Raw genomic sequence first — 23,443 nt, forward strand, 5'->3', positions numbered from 1 at the left:
ACACTGAAACACATCCCCACACACTGAAACTCCTTCTCCACATACTGAAACACCTTCCCCACACACTGAAACACCTTCCCCACACACTGAAAGCCCTTCCGCAAACAGTGAAACCATTCCCCACACACTGAAACTCCTTCCCCACACACTGAAACACAGCCCCACACACTGAAACCCCTTCCCCACACACTGAAACCCCTTCCGCACACACTGAAACACCTTCCCCACAGACTGAAACCCCTTCCCCACACACTGAAACCCCTTCTGCAGACACTGAAACCCATTCCGCACACACTGAAACACCCTCCCCACAGACTGAAACACCATTCACACACACTGAAGCCCCTTCCGCACACAGTAGAACCCTTCCCCACTCACTGAAACACCTTCCCCACACACTGAATCACCTTCCCCACACACTGATACCCATCCCCACACACTGAAACACCTTCCCCACACACTGAAACCCTTCCCCACACACTGTAACCCTTCCCCAAAAACTGAAACGCATCCCCACACACTGAAGCACATCCCCACGCACTGAAACACCTTCCCCACACAATGATACCCCTTCCCCGCACACTGAAACACCTTCCCCATACACTGAAACACCTTCCCCAGTCACTGAAATCCCTTCCCCACACACTGAAACCCTTCCCCACACTCTGAGACACCTTCCCCACTCACTGAAACACCTTCCCCACTCACTGACACACCTACCCCACGCACTGACACACCTTCCCCACACACTGAAACACCTTCCCCTCATACTGAAACCCCTTCCCCACACACTGAAAGACCTTCCCCACGCACTGAAACCCTTCCCCACACATTGAAACCCCTTCCCCACACACTCAACCCTTCCCCACACACTGAAACCCCTTCCCCAAACACTAAAACACCTTTCCCACACACTGACACACCTTCCCCACACAATGAAACACCTTCCCCACACACTGAAACCCATTCCGCACACACTGAAACACCTTCCCCACACACGGAAACCCTCCCCCACACACTGAAACACATCCCCACACACTGAAACAGATCCCCACACACTGAAACACCTTCCCCACACACTGAAACCCCTTCCGCACACACTGAATCAACTTCCCCACACACTGATACCCATCCCCACACACTGAAACACCTTCCCCACACACTGAAACACTTCCCCACACACTGAAACACATCCCCACACACTGAAGCACATCCCCACGCACTGAAACACCTTCCCCACACAATGAGACCCCTTCCCCGCACTCTGAAACACCTTCCCCACACACTGAAACACCTTCACCACACACTGAAATCCCATCCCCACACACCGAAATCCTTCCCCACACTCTGAGACCACTTCCCCACACACTGAAACACCTACCCCACAGACTGAAACACCTACCCCACACATTGAAACACCTTCCACACACACTGAAACCCCTTCCCCACACACTGAAAGGCCTTCCCCACACAATGAAACCCTTCCCCACACACTGAAACCCCTTCCCCACACACTGAAAGCCTTCCCCACACACAGAACCCCCTTCCCCACACACTGAAACACATTCACCACACACTGAAACACCTTCCCCACACACTGATACCCCTTCCCCACTCACTGAAACCCCTTCCCCACACACTGAAAGCCTTCCCCACACACAGAAACCCCTTCCCCACACACTGAAACACCTTCCCCACACACCAAAACACCTTCCCCACACACTGAAACCCCTTCCGCAAACACTGAAACATCTTCCCCACAAACTGAAACAGCTTCCCCACACACTGAAACCCCTTCCCCAAAGACTGAAACACCTTTCTCACACACTGAAACACCTTCCCCACACAACGAAACACCTGCCCCACACCCTGAAACCCATTCCGCACACACTGAAGCACCTTCCCCACACACTGAAACCCTTACCCACACACTGAAACCCCTTCCCCACACACTGAAACCCCTTCCCCACACACTGAAACCCCTTCCGCACATACTGAACCCCCTTCCTCACACACTGAACCCCCTTCCTCACACACTGAAACCCCTTCCGCACACAGTGAAACCCTTTTCAACACACTGAAACAACATCCCCACGCACTGAAACACATCCCCACATACTTAAACCCCTTCCCCACACACTGAAACAAACCCCCACACACTGAAACTCCTTCCCCACATACTGAAACACCTTCCCCACACACTAAAACCCCTTCTGCACACACAGAAACACCTTCCCCACAAACTGAAACAGCTTCCCCGCACACTGAAACCCCTTCCACAAACACTGAAGCACCTTTCCCACAAACTGACACACCTTCCCCACACAACGGAACACCGTCCCCACACACTGAAACCCATTCCGCACACACTGAAACACCTTCCCCACACACTGAAACCCTTACCCACACACGGAAACCCCTTCCCCACACACGGAAACCCCTTCCCCACACACTGAAACCCCTTCCCCACACACTGAACCCCCTTCCCCACAGACTGAAACCCCTTCCGCACACAGTGAAACCCTTCCCAACACACTGAAACAACATCCCCACGCACTGAAACACATCCCCACATACTTAAACCCCTTCCCCACACACTGAAACAAATCCCCACACTCTGAAACTCCTTTCCCACATACTGAAACACCTTCCCCACACACTGAAACACCTTCCCCACACACTGAAACCCCTTCCGCAAACAGTGAAACCATTCCCCACACACTGAAACCCCTTCCCCACACACTGAAACACAGCCCCACACACTGAAACCCCTTCCCCACACACTGAAACCCCTTCCGCACACACTGAAACACCTTCCCCACAGACTGAAACCCCTTCCCCACACACTGAAACCCCTTCTGCAGACACTGAAACCCATTCCGCACTCACTGAAACACCCTCCCCACAGACTGAAACACCATTCACACACACTGAAGCCCCTTCCGCACACACTGTAACCCTTCCCCACTCACTGAAACCCCTTCCCCACACACTGAATCACCTTCCCCACACACTGATACCCATCCCCACACACTGAAACCCTTCCCCACACACTGAAACGCATCCCCACACACTGAAGCACATCCCCACGCACTGAAACACCTTCCCCACACAATGATACCCCTTCCCCGCACTCTGAAACACCTTCCCCATACACTGAAACACCTTCCCCAGACACTGAAATCCCTTCCCCACACACTGAAACCCTTCCCCACACTCTGAGACCCCTTCCCCACACACTGAAACACCTTCCCCTCACACTGAAACCCCTTCCCCACACACTGAAAGACCTTCCCCACGCACTGAAACCCTTCCCCACACATTGAAACCGCTTCCCCACACACTGCAACCCTTCCCCACACAATGAAACCCCTTCCCCAAACACTGAAACACCTTCCCCACACAATGAAACACCTTCCCCACACACTGAAGCCCATTCCGCACACACTGAAACACCTTCCCCACACACGGAAACCCTTCCCCACACACTGAAACACATCCCCACACACTGAAACAGATCCCCACACACTGAAACACCTTCCCCACACACTGAAACCCCTTCCGCACACACTGAATCAACTTCCCCACTCACTGATACCCATCCCCACACACTGAAACACCTTCCCCACACACTGAAACACTTCCCCACACACTGAAACACATCCCCACACACTGAAGCACATCCCCACGCACTGAAACACCTTCCCCACTCAATGAGACCCCTTACCCGCACTCTGAAACACCTTCCCCACACACTGAAACACCTTCACCACACACTGAAATCCGCTCCCCACACACTGAAATCCTTCCCCACACTCTGAGACCACTTCCCCACACACTGAAACACCTACCCCACAGACTGAAACACCTACCCCACACACTGAGACACCTTCCACACACACTGAAACCCCTTTCCCACACACTGAAAGGCCTTCCCCACACAATGAAACCCTTCCCCACACACTGAAACCCATTCCCCACACACTGAAAGCCTTCCCCACACACAGAAACCCCTTCCCCACACACTGAAACACATTCACCACACACTGAAACACCTTCCCCACACACTGATACCCCTTCCCCACTCACTGAAACACCTTCCCCACACACCAAAACAGCTTCCCCACACACTTAAACCCCTTCCCCAAACACTGAAACACCTTTCCCACACACTGAAACACCTTCCCCACACAATGAAACACCTTCCCCACACCCTGAAACCCATTCCGCACACACTGGAACACCTTCCCCACACACTGAAACCCTTACCCACACACTGAAACCCCTTCCCCACACACTGAAACCCTTCCCCACACACTGAAACCCCTTCCCCACACACTGACACACCTACCCCACACACTGACACACCTTCCCCGCACAGTGAAACACCTTCCCCACACACTGAAACCCCTTCCCCACACACTGCAAGACCTTCCCCACGCACTGAAACTCTTCCCCACACATTGAAACCCCTTCCCCACACACTGAAACCCTTCCCCACACACTTCCCCAAACACTGAAACACCTTTCCCACACACTGACACACCTTCCCCACACACTGAAACCCATTCCGCACACACTGAAACACCTTCCCCACACAGGGAAACCCTTCCCCACACACTGAAACACATCACCACACACTGAAACACCTTCCCCACACACTGAAACCCCTTCCCCACACACTGAATCACCTTCCCCACTCACTGATACCCATCCCCACACACTGAAACACCTTCCCCACACACTGATACCCATCCCCACACACTGAAACACCTTCCCCACACACTGAAACACTTCCCCACACACTGAAACACATCCCCACACACTGAAGCACATCCCCACGCACTGAAACACCTTCCCCACACAATGATACCCCTTCCCCGCACTCTGAAACACCTTCCCCACACACTGAAACACCTTCACCACACACTGAAACCCTTACCCACACACTGAAACCCCTTCCCCACACACTGAAACCCTTCCCCACACACTGAAATCCCATCCCCACGCACTGAAATCCTTCCCCACACTCTGAGACCACTTCCCCACACACTGAAACACCTACCCCACGCACAGAAACACCTACCCCACACACTGATACACCTTACACACACACTGAAACCCCTTCCCCAAACACTGAAAGGCCTTCCCCACACACTGAAACCCTTCCCCACACACTGAAACACCTTCCCCACACACTGAAAGCCTTCCCCACACACAGAAACCCCTTCCCCACACACTGAAACACATTCACCACACACTGAAACAACTTCCCCACACACTGATACCCCTTCCCCACACACTGAAACACCTTCCCCACACACCAAAACACCTTCCCCACACACTGAAACCCCTTCCGCAAACAGTGAAACATCTTCCCCACAAACTGAAACAGCTTCCCCACACACTGAAACCCCTTCCCCAAAGGCTGAAACACCTTTCCCACACACTGAAACACCTTCCCCACACAACGAAACACCTTCCCCACACACTGAAACCCTTACCCACACACTGAAACCCCTTCCCCACACACTGAAACCCTTCCGCACATACTGAACCCCTTCCTCACACACTGAACCCCCTTCCTCACACACTGAAACCCCTTCCGCACACAGTGAAACCCTTCCCAACACACTGAAACAACATCCCCACGCACTGAAATACATCCCCACATACTTAAACCCCTTCCCCACACACTCAAACAAATCCCCACACACTGAAACTCCTTCCCCACATACTGAAACACCTTCCCCACACACTAAAACCCCTTCTGCACACACTGAAACACCTTCCCCACAAACTGAAACAGCTTCCCCGCACACTGAAACCCCTTCCACAAACACTGAAACACCTTTCCCACAAACTGACACACCTTCCCCACACAACGAAACACCGTCCCCACACACTGAAACCCATTCGGCACACACTGAAACACCTTCCCCACACACTGAAACCCTTACCCACACAGTGAAACCCCTTCCCCACACACTGAAACCCTTCCCCACACACTGAAACCCCTTCCCCACACACTGAAACCCCTTCCGCACATACTGAAACACCATCCCCACACACTGAACCCCCTTCCCCACAGACTGAAACCCCTTCCGCACACAGTGAAACCCTTCCCAACACACTGAAACAACATCCCCACGCACTGACACACATCCCCACATACTTAAACCCCTTCCCCACACACTGAAACACATCCCCACACACTGAAACTCCTTCCCCACATACTGAAACACCTTCCCCACACACTGAAACACCTTCCCCACACACTGAAAGCCCTTCCGCAAACAGTGAAACCATTCCCCACACACTGAAACTCCTTCCCCACACACTGAAACACAGCCCCACACACTGAAACCCCTTCCCCACACACTGAAACCCCTTCCGCACACACTGAAACACCTTCCCCACAGACTGAAACCCCTTCCCCACACACTGAAACCCCTTCTGCAGACACTGAAACCCATTCCGCACACACTGAAACACCCTCCCCACAGACTGAAACACCATTCACACACACTGAAGCCCCTTCCGCACACAGTAGACCCCTTCCCCACTCACTGAAACACCTTCCCCACACACTGAATCACCTTCCCCACACACTGATACCCATCCCCACACACTGAAACACCTTCCCCACACACTGAAACCCTTCCCCACACACTGTAACCCTTCCCCAAAAACTGAAACGCATCCCCACACACTGAAGCACATCCCCACGCACTGAAACACCTCCCCACACAATGATACCCCTTCCCCGCACACTGAAACACCTTCCCCATACACTGAAACACCTTCCCCAGACACTGAAATCCCTTCCCCACACACTGAAACCCTTCCCCACACTCTGAGACACCTTCCCCACACACTGAAACACCTTCCCCACTCACTGACACACCTACCCCACGCACTGACACACCTTCCCCACACACTGAAACACCTTCCCCTCACACTGAAACCCCTTCCCCACACACTGAAAGACCTTCCCCACGCACTGAAACCCTTCCCCACACATTGAAACCCCTTCCCCACACACTGCAACCCTTCCCCACACACTGAAACCCCTTCCCCAAACACTAAAACACCTTTCCCACACACTGACACACCTTCCCCACACAATGAAACACCTTCCCCACACACTGAAACCCATTCCGCACACACTGAAACACCTTCCCCACACACGGAAACCCTCCCCCACACACTGAAACACATCCCCACACACTGAAACAGATCCCCACACACTGAAACACCTTCCCCACACACTGAAACCCCTGCCGCACACACTGAATCAACTTCCCCACACACTGATACCCATCCCCACACACTGAAACACCTTCCCCACACACTGAAACACTTCCCCACACACTGAAACACATCCCCACACACTGAAGCACATCCCCACGCACTGAAACACCTTCCCCACACAATGAGACCCCTTCCCCGCACTCTGAAACACCTTCCCCACACACTGAAACACCTTCACCACACACTGAAATCCCATCCCCACACACTGAAATCCTTCCCCACACTCTGAGACCACTTCCCCACACACTGAAACACCTACCCCACAGACTGAAACACCTACCCCACACATTGAAACACCTTCCCCACACACTGAAACCCTTACCCACACAGTGAAACCCCTTCCCCACACACTGAAACCCTTCCCCACACACTGAAACCCCTTCCCCACACACTGAAACCCCTTCCGCACATACTGAAACACCATCCCCACACACTGAACCCCCTTCCCCACAGACTGAAACCCCTTCCGCACACAGTGAAACCCTTCCCAACACACTGAAACAACATCCCCACGCACTGAAACACATCCCCACATACTTAAACCCCTTCCCCACACACTGAAACACATCCCCACACACTGAAACACCTTCTCCACATACTGAAACACCTTCCCCACACACTGAAACACCTTCCCCACACACTGAAAGCCCTTCCGCAAACAGTGAAACCATTCCCCACACACTGAAACTCCTTCCCCACACACTGAAACACAGCCCCACACACTGAAACCCCTTCCCCACACACTGAAACCCCTTTCGCACACACTGAAACACCTTCCCCACAGACTGAAACCCCTTCCCCACACACTGAAACCCCTTCTGCAGACACTGAAACCCATTCCGCACACACTGAAACACCCTCCCCACAGACTGAAACACCATTCACACACACTGAAGCCCCTTCCGCACACAGTAGAACCCTTCCCCACTCACTGAAACACCTTCCCCACACACTGAATCACCTTCCCCACACACTGATACCCATCCCCACACACTGAAACACCTTCCCCAGACACTGAAACCCTTCCCCACACACTGTAACCCTTCCCCAAAAACTGAAACGCATCCCCACACACTGAAGCACATCCCCACGCACTGAAACACCTTCCCCACACAATGATACCCCTTCCCCGCACACTGAAACACCTTCCCCATACACTGAAACACCTTCCCCAGACACTGAAATCCCTTCCCCACACACTGAAACCCTTCCCCACACTCTGAGACACTTTCCCCACACACTGAAAGGCCTTCCCCACACAATGAAACCCTTCCCCACACACTGAAACCCCTTCCCCACACACTGAAAGCCTTCCCCACACACAGAACCCCCTTCCCCACACACTGAAACACATTCACCACACACTGAAACACCTTCCCCACACACTGATACCCCTTCCCCACTCACTGAAACCCCTTCCCCACACACTGAAAGCCTTCCCCACACACAGAAACCCCTTCCCCACACACTGAAACACATTCACCACACACTGAAACAACTTCCCCACACACTGATACCCCTTCCCCACACACTGAAACACCTTCCCCACACACCAAAACACCTTCCCCACACACTGAAACCCCTTCCGCAAACACTGAAACATCTTCCCCACAAACTGAAACAGCTTCCCCACACACTGAAACCCCTTCCCCAAAGACTGAAACACCTTTCTCACACACTGAAACACCTTCCCCACACAACGAAACACCTGCCCCACACCCTGAAACCCATTCCGCACACACTGAAGCACCTTCCCCACACACTGAAACCCTTACCCACACACTGAAACCCCTTCCCCACACACTGAAACCCTTCCCCATACACTGAAACCCCTTCCCCACACACTGAAACCCCTTCCGCACATACTGAACCCCCTTCCTCACACACTGAACCCCCTTCCTCACACACTGAAACCCCTTCCGCACACAGTGAAACCCTTTTCAACACACTGAAACAACATCCCCAAGCACTGAAACACATCCCCACATACTTAAACCCCTTCCCCACACACTGAAACAAACCCCCACACACTGAAACTCCTTCCCCACATACTGAAACACCTTCCCCACACACTAAAACCCCTTCTGCACACACTGAAACACCTTCCCCACAAACTGAAACAGCTTCCCCGCACACTGAAACCCCTTCCACAAACACTGAAGCACCTTTCCCACAAAGTGACACACCTTCCCCACACAACGTAACACCGTCCCCACACACTGAAACCCATTCCGCACACACTGAAACACCTTCCCCACACACTGAAACCCTTACCCACACACGGAAACCCCTTCCCCACACACTGAAACCCTTCCCCACACACTGAAACCCCTTCCCCACACACTGAACCCCCTTCCCCACAGACTGAAACCCCTTCCGCACACAGTGAAACCCTTCCCAACACACTGAAACAACATCCCCACGCACTGAAACACATCCCCACATACTTAAACCCCTTCCCCACACACTGAAACAAATCCCCACACTCTGAAACTCCTTCCCCACATACTGAAACACCTTCCCCACACACTGAAACACCTTCCCCACACACTGAAACCCCTTCCGCAAACAGTGAAACCATTCCCCACACACTGAAACCCCTTCCCCACACACTGAAACACAGCCCCACACACAGAAACCCCTTCCCCACACACTGAAACCCCTTCCGCACACACTGAAACACCTTCCCCACAGACTGAAACCCCTTCCCCACACACTGAAACCCCTTCTGCAGACACTGAAACCCATTCCGCACTCACTGAAACACCCTCCCCACAGACTGAAACACCATTCACACACACTGAAGCCCCTTCCGCACACACTGAATCACCTTCCCCACACACTGATACCCATCCCCACACACTGAAACCCTTCCCCACACACTGAAACGCATCCCCACACACTGAAGCACATCCCCACGCACTGAAACACCTTCCCCACACAATGATACCCCTTCCCCGCACTCTGAAACACCTTCCCCATACACTGAAACACCTTCCCCAGACACTGAAATCCCTTCCCCACACACTGAAACCCTTCCCCACACTCTGAGACCCCTTCCCCACACACTGAAACACCTTCCCCTCACACTGAAACCCCTTCCCCACACACTGAAAGACCTTCCCCACGCACTGAAACCCTTCCCCACACATTGAAACCCCTTCCCCACACACTGCAACCCTTCCCCACACAATGAAACCCCTTCCCGAAACACTGAAACAACTTCCCCACACAATGAAACACCTTCCCCACACACTGAAACCCATTCCGCACACACTGAAACACCTTCCCCACACACGGAAACCCTTCCCCACACACTGAAACACAGCCTCACACACTGAAACCCCTTCCCCACACACTGAAAGCCCTTCCGCACACACTGAAACACCTTCCCCACAGACTGAAACCCCTTCCCCACACACTGAAACCCCTTCTGCAGACACTGAAACCCATTCTGCACACACTGAAACCCCTTCCCCACACACTGTAACCCCTTCCCCACACACTGAAACACCTTCCGCACACACTGAAACCCGTTCCCCACACACTGAATCACCTTCCCCACACACTGATACCCATCCGCACACACTGAAACACCTTCCCCACACACTGAAACCCTTCCCCACACACTGAAACGCATCCCAAGACACTGAAGCACATCCCCACGGACTGAAACACCTACCCCACACAATGAGACCCCTTCCCCGCACTCTGAAACACCTTCCCCATACACTGAAACACCTTCCCCAGACACTGAAATCCCTTCCCCACACACTGAAACCCTTCCCTACACTCTGAGACCCCTTCCCCACACACTGAAACACCTTCCCCACACACTGACACACCTACCCCACTACTGACACACGTTCCCCGCACACTGAAACACCTTCCCCACACACTGAACCCCCTTCCCCACAAACTGAAAGACCTTCCCCACGCACTGAAACCCTTCCCCACACATTGAAACCCCTTCCCCACACACTGAAACCCATTCAAGACACACTGAAACAGCTTCCCCACACACTGAAACCCATTCCGCACACACTGAAACACCTTCCCCACACACGGAAACCCTTCCCCACACACTGAAACACATCCCCACACACTGAAACAGATCCCCACACACTGAATCACCTTCCCCACACACTGATACCCATCCGCACACACTGAAACACCTTCCCCACACACTGATACCCATCCCCACACACTGAAACACCTTCCCCACACACTGAAACACTTCCCCACACACTGAAACACATCCCCACACACTGAAGCACATCCCCACGCACTGAAGCATCTTCCCCACACAATGAGACCCCTTCCCCGCACTCTGAAACACCTTCCCCACACACTGAAACACCTTCACCACACACTGAAACCCTTACCCACACACTGAAACCCCTTCCCCACACACTGAAACCCTTCCCCACACACTGAAATCCCATCCCCACACACTGAAATCCTTCCCCACACTCTGAGACCATTTCCCCACACACTGAAACACCTACCCCACACACTGAAACACCTACCCCACACACTGATACAACTTCCAGACACACTGAAACCCCTTCCCCACACACTGAAAGGCCATCCCCACACACTGAAACCCTTCCCCACACACTGAAACACCTTCCCAACACACTGAAAGCCTTCCCCACACACAGAAACCCCTTCCCCACACACTGAAACACATTCACCACACACTGAAACACCTTCCCCACACACTGATACCCCTTCCCCACACACTGAAACACCTTCCCCACACACCAAAACACCTTCCCCACACACTGAAACCCCTTCCGCAAACACTGAAACATCTTCCCCACAAACTGAAACAGCTTCCCCACACACTGAAACCCCTTCCCCAAAGACTGAAACACCTTTCTCACACACTGAAACACCTTCCCCACACAACGAAACACCTTCCGCACACACTGAAACCCTTACCCACGCACTGAAACCCCTTCCCCACACACTGAAACCCTTCCCCACACACTGAAACCCCTTCCCCACACACTGAAACCCCTTCCGCACATACTGAAACACCTTCCCCACACACTGAACCCACTGCCCCACACACTGAAACCCCTTCCGCACACAGTGAAACCCTTCCCAACACACTGAAACAACATCCCCACGCACTGAAACACATCCCCACATACTTAAACCCCTTCCCCACACACTGAAACTCCTTCCCCACATACTGAAACACCTTCCCCACACACTGAAACACCTTCCCCACACACTGAAACCCCCTCCGCAATCAGTGAAACCATTCCCCACACACTGAAACCCCTTCCCCAGACACTGAAACACAGCCCCACACACTGAAACCCATTCCGCACACACTGAAACACCTTTCCCACACACTGAAACCCCTTCCGCACACAGTGAAACCCTTCCCCACACACTGAAACACCTTCCCCACACACTGAAACCCCATCCGCACACACTGAAACACCCTCCCCACACACTGAAACCCCTTCCGCACACAGTGAAACCCTTCCCCACACACTGAAACACCTTCCCCACACACTGAAACCCCTTCCTAACACACTGAAACATATCCCCACACACTGAAACAGATCCCCACACACTGAAACACATTCCGCACACACGGAAACCCCTTCCCCACCCACTGAATCACCTTCCCCACACACTGATACCCATCCCCACACACTGAAACACCTTCCCCATTCACTGAAACCCTTCCCCACACACTGAAACGCATCCCCACACACTGAAGCACATCCCCACGCACTGAAACACCTTCCCCACACAATGAGACCCCTTCACCGCACTCTGAAACACCTTCCCCATACACTGAAACACCTTCCCCAGACACTGAAATGCCATCCCCACACACTGAAACCCTTCCCCACACTCTGAGACCCCTTCCCCACACACTGAAACACCTTCCCCACACACTGAAACACCTTCCCCACACACTGAAACCCCCTCCCCAAACACTGAAAGTTCTTCCCCACACACTGAAACCCTTCACCACACATTGATACCCCTTCCCCACACACTGAAACCCTTCCCCACACACTGAAACCCCTTCCCCATCACTGAAACACATTCACCACACACTGAAACACCTGCCCCACACACTGAATCCCCTTCCCCACACACTGAAACACCTTCCCCACACACCAAAACACCTTCCCGACACACTGAAACCCCTTCCGCACACACTGAAACAGCTTCCCCAAACACTGAAGCCCCTTCCGCACAAACTGAAACGCCTTTCCCACACACTGAAACGCCTTCCCCACACAATGAAACACCTTCCCCACACACTGAAACCCATACCGCACACACTGAAACACCTTCCCCACACACTGAAACCCTTACCCACACACTGAAACCCCTTTCCCTATCACTGAAACCCTTCCCCACACACTGAAACCCCTTCCCCACACACTGAAACCCCTTCCGCACATACTGAAACACCTTCCCCACACACTGAAACCCCTTCCCCACACACTGAAACCCCTTCCGCACACAGTGAAACCCTTCCCAACACACTAAAACAAAATCCCCACGCACTGAAACACATCCCCGCACACTGAAACCCCTTCCCCACAAACTGAAACACATCCCCACACACTGGACCTCCTTCCCCACATACTGAAACACCTTCCCCACACACTGAAACACCTTCCCCACACACTGAAAGCCCTTCCGCAAACAGTGAAACCATTCTGCACACACTGAAACACCTTTCCCACACACTGAAACCCCTTCCCCACACACGGAAACCCCATCCGCACACACTGAAACACCCTCCCCACACACTGAAACCCCTTCCGCACACAGTGAAACCCTTCCCCACACACTGAAACACCTTCCCCACACACTGAAACCCCTTCCTAACACACTGAAACACATCCCCACACACTGAAACAGATCCCCACACACTGAAACACATTCCGCACACACGGAAACCCCTTCCCCACACACTGAATCACCTTCACCACACACTGATACCCATCCCCACACACTGAAGCACCTTCCCCATTCACTGAAACCCTTCCCCACACACTAAAAAGCATCCCCACACACTGAAGCACATCCCCACGCACTCAAACACATTCCCCACACAATGAGACCCCTTCACCGCACTCTGAAACACCTTCCCCATACAATGAAACACCTTCCCCAGACACTGAAATCCCATCCCCACACACTGAAACCCTTCCCCACACTCAGAGACCCCTTCCCCACACACTGAAACACCTTCCCCACACACTGAAACACCTACCCCACACACTGAAACACCTTCCACACACACTGAAACACCTTCCCCACACACTGAAACCCCCTCCCCAAACACTGAAAGACCTTCCCCACACACTGAAACCCTTCAGCACACATTGAAACCCCTTCCCCACACACTGAAACCCTTCCCCACACACTGAAACCCCTTCCCCAAACACTGAAACACATTCACCACACACTGAAACACCTTCCCCACACACTGAAAGCCCTTCCGCAAACAGTGAAACCATTCCCCACACACTGAAACCCCTTCCCCACACACTGAAACACCTTCCCCACAGACTGAAACCCCTTCCCCACACACTGAAACCCCTCCTGCAGACACTGAAACCCATTCTGCACACAATGAAACCCCTTCCCCACACACTGAAACCCCCTCCCCACACACTGATACCCCTTCGGCACACACTGAAACACCCTCCCCACACACTGCAACGCCTTCCCCACACACTGAAACCCATTCCGCACACAGTGAAACCCTACCCCACACACTGAAACACCTTCCCTACACACTGATACCCCTTCCTCACACACTGAAACACATCCCCACACACTGGAACCCCTTCCCCACACACTGAAACACCTTGCCCACACACTGAAAAACCTTCCCCACACACTGAAACACCATCCCCACACACTGAAATACCTTCCACACACACTGAAACACCTTCCTCACACACTGAAACACATCCCCACACATTGGAACCCCTTCCCCACACACTGAAACCCTTCCCCACACACTGAAACCCCTTCCCCAAACACTGAAACACATTCACCACACACTGAAACACCTTCCCCACACACTGAATCCACTTCCCCACACACTGAAACACCTTCCCCACACACCAGAACACCTTCCCGACACACTGAAACCCCTTCCGCACACACTGAAACAGCTTCCCCAAACACTGAAGCCCCTTCCCCACACACTGAAACACCTTTCCCACACACTGAAACGCCTTCCCCACACAATGAAACACCTTCCCCACACACTGAAACCCATACCGCACACACTGAAACACCTTCCCCACACACTGAAACCCTTACCCACACACTGAAACCCCTTTCCCTATCACTGAAACCCTTCCCCACACACTGAAACCCCTTCCCCACACACTGAAACCCCTTCCGCACATACTGAAAAACCTTCCCCACACACTGAAACCCCTTCCCCACACACTGAAACCCCTTCCGCACACAGTGAAACCCTTCCCAACACACTAAAACAACATCCCCACGCACTAAAACACATCCCCACACACTGAAACCCCTTCCCCACACACTGAAACACATCCCCACACACTGAAACCCCTTCCCCACACACTGAAACACAGCCCCACACACTGAAACCCCTTCCCCACACACTGAAACCCCTTCTGCACACACTGAAACACCTTCCCCACAGACTGAAACCCCTTCCCCACACACTGAAACCCCTTCTGCAGACACTGAAACCCATTCTGCACACAATGAAACCCCTTCCCCACACACTGAAACCCCCTCCCCACACACTGAAACCCCTTCGGCACACACTGAAACACCCTCCCCACACACTGCAACGCCTTCCCCACACACTGAAACCCATTCCGCACACAGTGAAACCCTACCCCACACACTGAAACACCTTCCCTACACACTGATACCCCTTCCTCACACACTGAAACACATCCCCACACACTGGAACCCCTTCCCCACACACTGAAACACCTTGCCCACACACTGAAAAATCTTCCCCACACACTGAAACACCTTCCCCACACACTGAAATACCTTCCGCACACACTGAAACACCTTCCCCACACACTGGCTCCCCTTTCCCACACACTGAAACCCTTCCCCAAACACTGATATCCATTCACCACACACTGAAACACATTCCCCACACACTGAAACCCTTCCAAACACATTGAAAAACATTCCCCACACACTGAAACCCCTTCCCCACACACTGAAACACCTTCCCCACACACTGAAACGCCTTCCACACACACTGAAACCCCTTCCGCACACTCTGAAACTCCTTCCCCACACACTGAAACCCTTCCCCACACACTGAAACCCCTTCTGCACATACTGAAACCCCTTCCCCACACACTGAAACCCTTCCCACACACTGAAACACATCCCCACACACTGAAACCCCTTCCCCACACACTGAAACCCCTTCCGCACACACTGAAATTCCTTCCCCACAGACTGAAACCCCATCCCCACGTGTGAAACCCCTTCTGCACACACTGAAACCCCTTCCGAAGACACTGAAACACCTTCCCCACACACTGAAACCCCTTCCCCACACACTGAAACCCCTTCCGCACACAGTGAAACCCTTCCCCACACACTGGAACCCCTGCCCCACACACTCAAACCCCTGCCTCACACACTGAAACAACTTCCCCACACACTGAATCTCCTTTCCCACACACTTAAACCCCTTCCCCACACACTGAAACACCTTCCCCACACATTGAAACACCTTCCGCACAGACTGAAACCCATCCCCAAACACTGAAACCCTTCCCCACACACTGAAACCACTTCCCCACACACTGAAATCCCTTCACCACACACTGAAACACATCCCCACACACAGAAACACGTTTCCCACACACTGAAACCCCTTCTGCACACTCTGAAACCCATCCCCACACACTGAAACCCATCCCCACACTCTGAAACCCATCCCCACATACTGAAACACCTTCCCCACACAATGAAACCCTTCCCCACACACTGAAACACATCCCCACACTTTGAAACACATCCCCACACACTGAAACAGCTTCCCCACACACTGAAACCCATTCCGCACACACTGAAACACCTTCCCCACACACGGAAATCCTTCCCCACACACTGAAACACATCCCCACACACTGAAACAGATCCCCACACATTGAAACACCTACCCCACACACTGAAACCCCTTCCCCACACACTGAATCACCTTCCCCACACACTGATACCCATCCGCACACACTGAAACACCTTCCCCACACACTGATACCCATCCCCACACACTGAAACACCTTCCCCACACACTGAAACACTTCCCCACACACTGAAACACATCCCCACACACTGAAGCACATCCCCACGCACTGAAACATCTTCCCCACACAATGAGACCCCTTCCCCGCACTCTGAAACACCTTCCCCACACACTGAAACACCTTCACCACACACTGAAACCCTTACCCACACACTGAAACCCCTTCCCCACACACTGAAACCCTTCCCCACACACTGAAATCCCATCCCCACACACTGAAATCCTTCCCCACACTCTGAGACCATTTCCCCACACACTGAAACACCTACCCCACACACTGAAACACCTACCCCACACACTGATACACCTTCCAGACACACTGAAACCCCTTCCCCACACACTGAAAGGCCATCCCCACACACTGAATCCCTTCCCCACACACTGAAACACCTTCCCAACACACTGAAAGCCTTCCCCACACACAGAAACCCCTTCCCCACACACTGAAACACATTCACCACACACTGAAACACCTTCCCCACACACTGATACCCCTTCCCCACACACTGAAACACCTTCCCCACACACCAAAACACCTTCCCCACACACTGAAACCCCTTCCGCAAACACTGAAACATCTTCCCCACAAACTGAAACAGCTTTCCCACACACTGAAACCCCTTCCCCAAACACTGAAACACCTTTCCCACACACTGAAACACCTTCCCCACACAATGAAACACCTTCCCCACACCCTGAAACCCATTCCGCACACACTGAAACACCTTCCACACACACTGAAACCCTTACCCACACAATGAAACCCCTTCCCCACACACTGAACCCCTTCCCCACACACTGAAACCCCTTCCCCACACACTGAAACCCCTTCCGCACATACTGAAACACCTTCCCCACACACTGAACCCACTGCCCCACACACTGAAACCCCTTCCGCACACAGTGAAACCCTTCCCAACACACTGAAACAACATCCCCACGCACTGAAACACATCCCCACATACTTAAACCCCTTCCCCACACACTGAAACTCCTTCCCCACATACTGAAACACCTTCCCCACACACTGAAACACCTTCCCCACACACTGAAACCCCCTCCGCAATCAGTGAAACCATTCCCCACACACTGAAACCCCTTCCCCAGACACTGAAACACAGCCCCACACACTGAAACCCATTCCGCACACACTGAAACACCTTTCCCACACACTGAAACCCCTTCCCCACACACTGAAACCCCATCCGCACACACTGAAACACCCTCCCCACACACTGAAACCCCTTCCGCACACAGTGAAACCCTTCCCCACACACTGAAACACCTTCCCCACACACTGAAACCCCTTCCTAACACACTGAAACATATCCCCACACACTGAAACAGATCCCCACACACTGAAACACATTCCGCACACACGGAAACCCCTTCCCCACCCACTGAATCACCTTCCCCACACACTGATACCCATCCCCACACACTGAAACACCTTCCCCATTCACTGAAACCCTTCCCCACACACTGAAACGCATCCCCACACACTGAAGCACATCCCCACGCACTGAAACACCTTCCCCACACAATGAGACCCCTTCACCGCACTCTGAAACACCTTCCCCATACACTGAAACACCTTCCCCAGACACTGAAATGCCATCCCCACACACTGAAACCCTTCCCCACACTCTGAGACCCCTTCCCCACACACTGAAACACCTTCCCCACACACTGAAACACCTTCCCCACACACTGAAACCCCCTCCCCAAACACTGAAAGTTCTTCCCCACACACTGAAACCCTTCACCACACATTGATACCCCTTCCCCACACACTGAAACCCTTCCCCACACACTGAAACCCCTTCCCCAAACACTGAAACACATTCACCACACACTGAAACACCTTCCCCACACACTGAATCCCCTTCCCCACACACTGAAACACCTTCCCCACACACCAAAACACCTTCCCGACACACTGAAACCCCTTCCGCACACACTGAAACAGCTTCCCCAAACACTGAAGCCCCTTCCGCACAAACTGAAACGCCTTTCCCACACACTGAAACGCCTTCCCCACACAATGAAACACCTTCCCCACACACTGAAACCCATACCGCACACACTGAAACACCTTCCCCACACACTGAAACCCTTACCCACACACTGAAACCCCTTTCCCTATCACTGAAACCCTTCCCCACACACTGAAACCCCTTCCCCACACACTGAAACCCCTTCCGCACATACTGAAACACCTTCCCCACACACTGAAACCCCTTCCCCACACACTGAAACCCCTTCCGCACACAGTGAAACCCTTCCCAACACACTAAAACAAAATCCCCACGCACTGAAACACATCCCCGCACACTGAAACCCCTTCCCCACACACTGAAACACATCCCCACACACTGGACCTCCTTCCCCACATACTGAAACACCTTCCCCACACACTGAAACACCTTCCCCACACACTGAAAGCCCTTCCGCAAACAGTGAAACCATTCTGCACACACTGAAACACCTTTCCCACACACTGAAACCCCTTCCCCACACACGGAAACCCCATCCGCACACACTGAAACACCCTCCCCACACACTGAAACCCCTTCCGCACACAGTGAAACCCTTCCCCACACACTGAAACACCTTCCCCACACACTGAAACCCCTTCCTAACACACTGAAACACATCCCCACACACTGAAACAGATCCCCACACACTGAAACACATTCCGCACACACGGAAACCCCTTCCCCACACACTGAATCACCTTCACCACACACTGATACCCATCCCCACACACTGAAGCACCTTCCCCATTCACTGAAACCCTTCCCCACACACTAAAACGCATCCCCACACACTGAAGCACATCCCCACGCACTCAAACACATTCCCCACACAATGAGACCCCTTCACCGCACTCTGAAACACCTTCCCCATACAATGAAACACCTTCCCCAGACACTGAAATCCCATCCCCACACACTGAAACCCTTCCCCACACTCAGAGACCCCTTCCCCACACACTGAAACACCTTCCACACACTCTGAAACACCTTCCCCACACACTGAAACCCCCTCCCCAAACACTGAAAGACCTTCCCCACACACTGAAACCATTCAGCACACATTGAAACCTCTTCCCCACACACTGAAACCCTTCCCCACACACTGAAACCCCTTCCCCAAACACTGAAACACATTCACCACACACTGAAACACCTTCCCCACACACTGAAAGCCCTTCCGCAAACAGTGAAACCATTCCCCACACACTGAAACCCCTTCCCCACACACTGAAACACAGCCTCACACACTGAAACCCCTTCCCCACACACTGAAACCCCTTCCGCACACACTGAAACACCTTCCCCACAGACTGAAACCCCTTCCCCACACACTGAAACCCCTCCTGCAGACACTGAAACCCATTCTGCACACAATGAAACCCCTTCCCCACACACTGAAACCCCCTCCCCACACACTGAAACCCCTTCGGCACACACTGAAACACCCTCCCCACACACTGCAACGCCTTCCCCACACACTGAAACCCATTCCGCACACAGTGAAACCCTACCCCACACACTGAAACACCTTCCCTACACACTGATACCCCTTCCTCACACACTGAAACACATCCCCACACACTGGAACCCCTTCCCCACACACTGAAACACCTTGCCCACACACTGAAAAACCTTCCCCACACACTGAAACACCTTCCCCACACACTGAAATACCTTCCACACACACTGAAACACCTTCCTCACACACTGAAACACATCCCCACACATTGAAACCCCTTCCCCACACACTGAAACCCTTCCCCACACACTGAAACCCCTTCCCCAAACACTGAAACACATTCACCACACACTGAAACACCTTCCCCACACACTGAATCCACTTCCCCACACACTGAAACACCTTCCCCACACACAAGAACACCTTCCCGACACACTGAAACCCCTTCCGCACACACTGAAACAGCTTCCCCAAACACTGAAGCCCCTTCCCCACACACTGAAACACCTTTCCCACACACTGAAACGCCTTCCCCACACAATGAAACACCTTCCCCACACACTGAAACCCATACCGCACACACTGAAACACCTTCCCCACACACTGAAACCCTTACCCACACACTGAAACCCCTTTCCCTATCACTGAAACCCTTCCCCACACACTGAAACCCCTTCCCCACACACTGAAACCCCTTCCGCACATACTGAAACACCTTCCCCACACACTGAAACCCCTTCCCCACACACTGAAACCCCTTCCGCACACAGTGAAACCCTTCCCAACACACTAAAACAACATCCCCACGCACTGAAACACATCCCCACACACTGAAACCCCTTCCCCACACACTGAAACACATCCCCACACACTGAAACTCCTTCCCCACATACTGAAACACCTTTCCCACACACTGAAACACCTTCCCCACACACTGAAAGCCCTTCTGCAAACAGTGAAACCATTCCCCACACACTGAAACCCCTTCCCCACACACTGAAACACAGCCCCACACACTGAAACCCCTTCCCCACACACTGAAACCCCTTCTGCACACACTGAAACACCTTCCCCACAGACTGAAACCCCTTCCCCACACACTGAAACCCCTTCTGCAGACACTGAAACCCATTCTGCACACAATGAAACCCCTTCCCCACACACTGAAACCCCCTCCCCACACACTGAAACCCCTTCGGCACACACTGAAACACCCTCCCCACACATTGCAACGCCTTCCCCACACACTGAAACCCATTCCGCACACAGTGAAACCCTACCCCACACACTGAAACACCTTCCCTACACACTGATCCCCCTTCCTCACACACTGAAACACATCCCCACACACTGGAACCCCTTCCCCACGCACTGAAACACCTTGCCCACACACTGAAAAACCTTCCCCACACACTGAAACACCTTCCCCACACACTGAAATACCTTCTGCACACACTGAAACACCTTCCCCACACACTGCAACACATCCCCACACACTGAAATCCCTTCCCCACACACTGGCTCCCCTTTCCCACACACTGAAACCCTTCCCCAAACACTGATATCCATTCACCACACACTGAAACACATTCCCCACACACTGAAACCCTTCCAAACACATTGAAAAACATTCCCCACACACTGAAACCCCTTCCCCACACACTGAAACACCTTCCGCACACACTGAAACGCCTTCCACACACACTGAAACCCCTTCCGCACACACTGAAACTCCTTCCCCACACACTGAAACCCTTCCCCACACACTGAAACCCCTTCTGCACATACTGAAACCCCTTCCCCACACACTGAAACCCTTCCCACACACTGAAACACATCCCCACACACTGAAACCCCTTCCCCACACACTGAAACCCCTTCCGCACACACTGAAATTCCTTCCCCACAGACTGAAACCCCATCCCCACGTGTGAAACCCCTTCTGCACACACTGAAACCCCTTCCGAACACACTGAAACACCTTCCCCACACACTGAAACCCCTTCCCCACACACTGAAACCCCTTCCGCACACAGTGAAACCCTTCCCCACACACTGGAACCCCTTCCCCACACACTCAAACCCCTGCCTCACACACTGAAACAACTTCCCCACACACTGAATCTCCTTTCCCACACACTTAAACCCCTTCCCCACACACTGAAACACCTTCCCCACACATTGAAACACCTTCCGCACAGACTGAAACCCATCCCCAAACACTGAAACCCTTCCCCACACACTGAAACCACTTCCCCACACACTGAAATCCCTTCCCCACACACTGAAACACAT

Source organism: Heterodontus francisci, chromosome 10, assembly GCF_036365525.1.
Source record: "Heterodontus francisci isolate sHetFra1 chromosome 10, sHetFra1.hap1, whole genome shotgun sequence".
NCBI lineage: Eukaryota > Metazoa > Chordata > Chondrichthyes > Heterodontiformes > Heterodontidae > Heterodontus > Heterodontus francisci.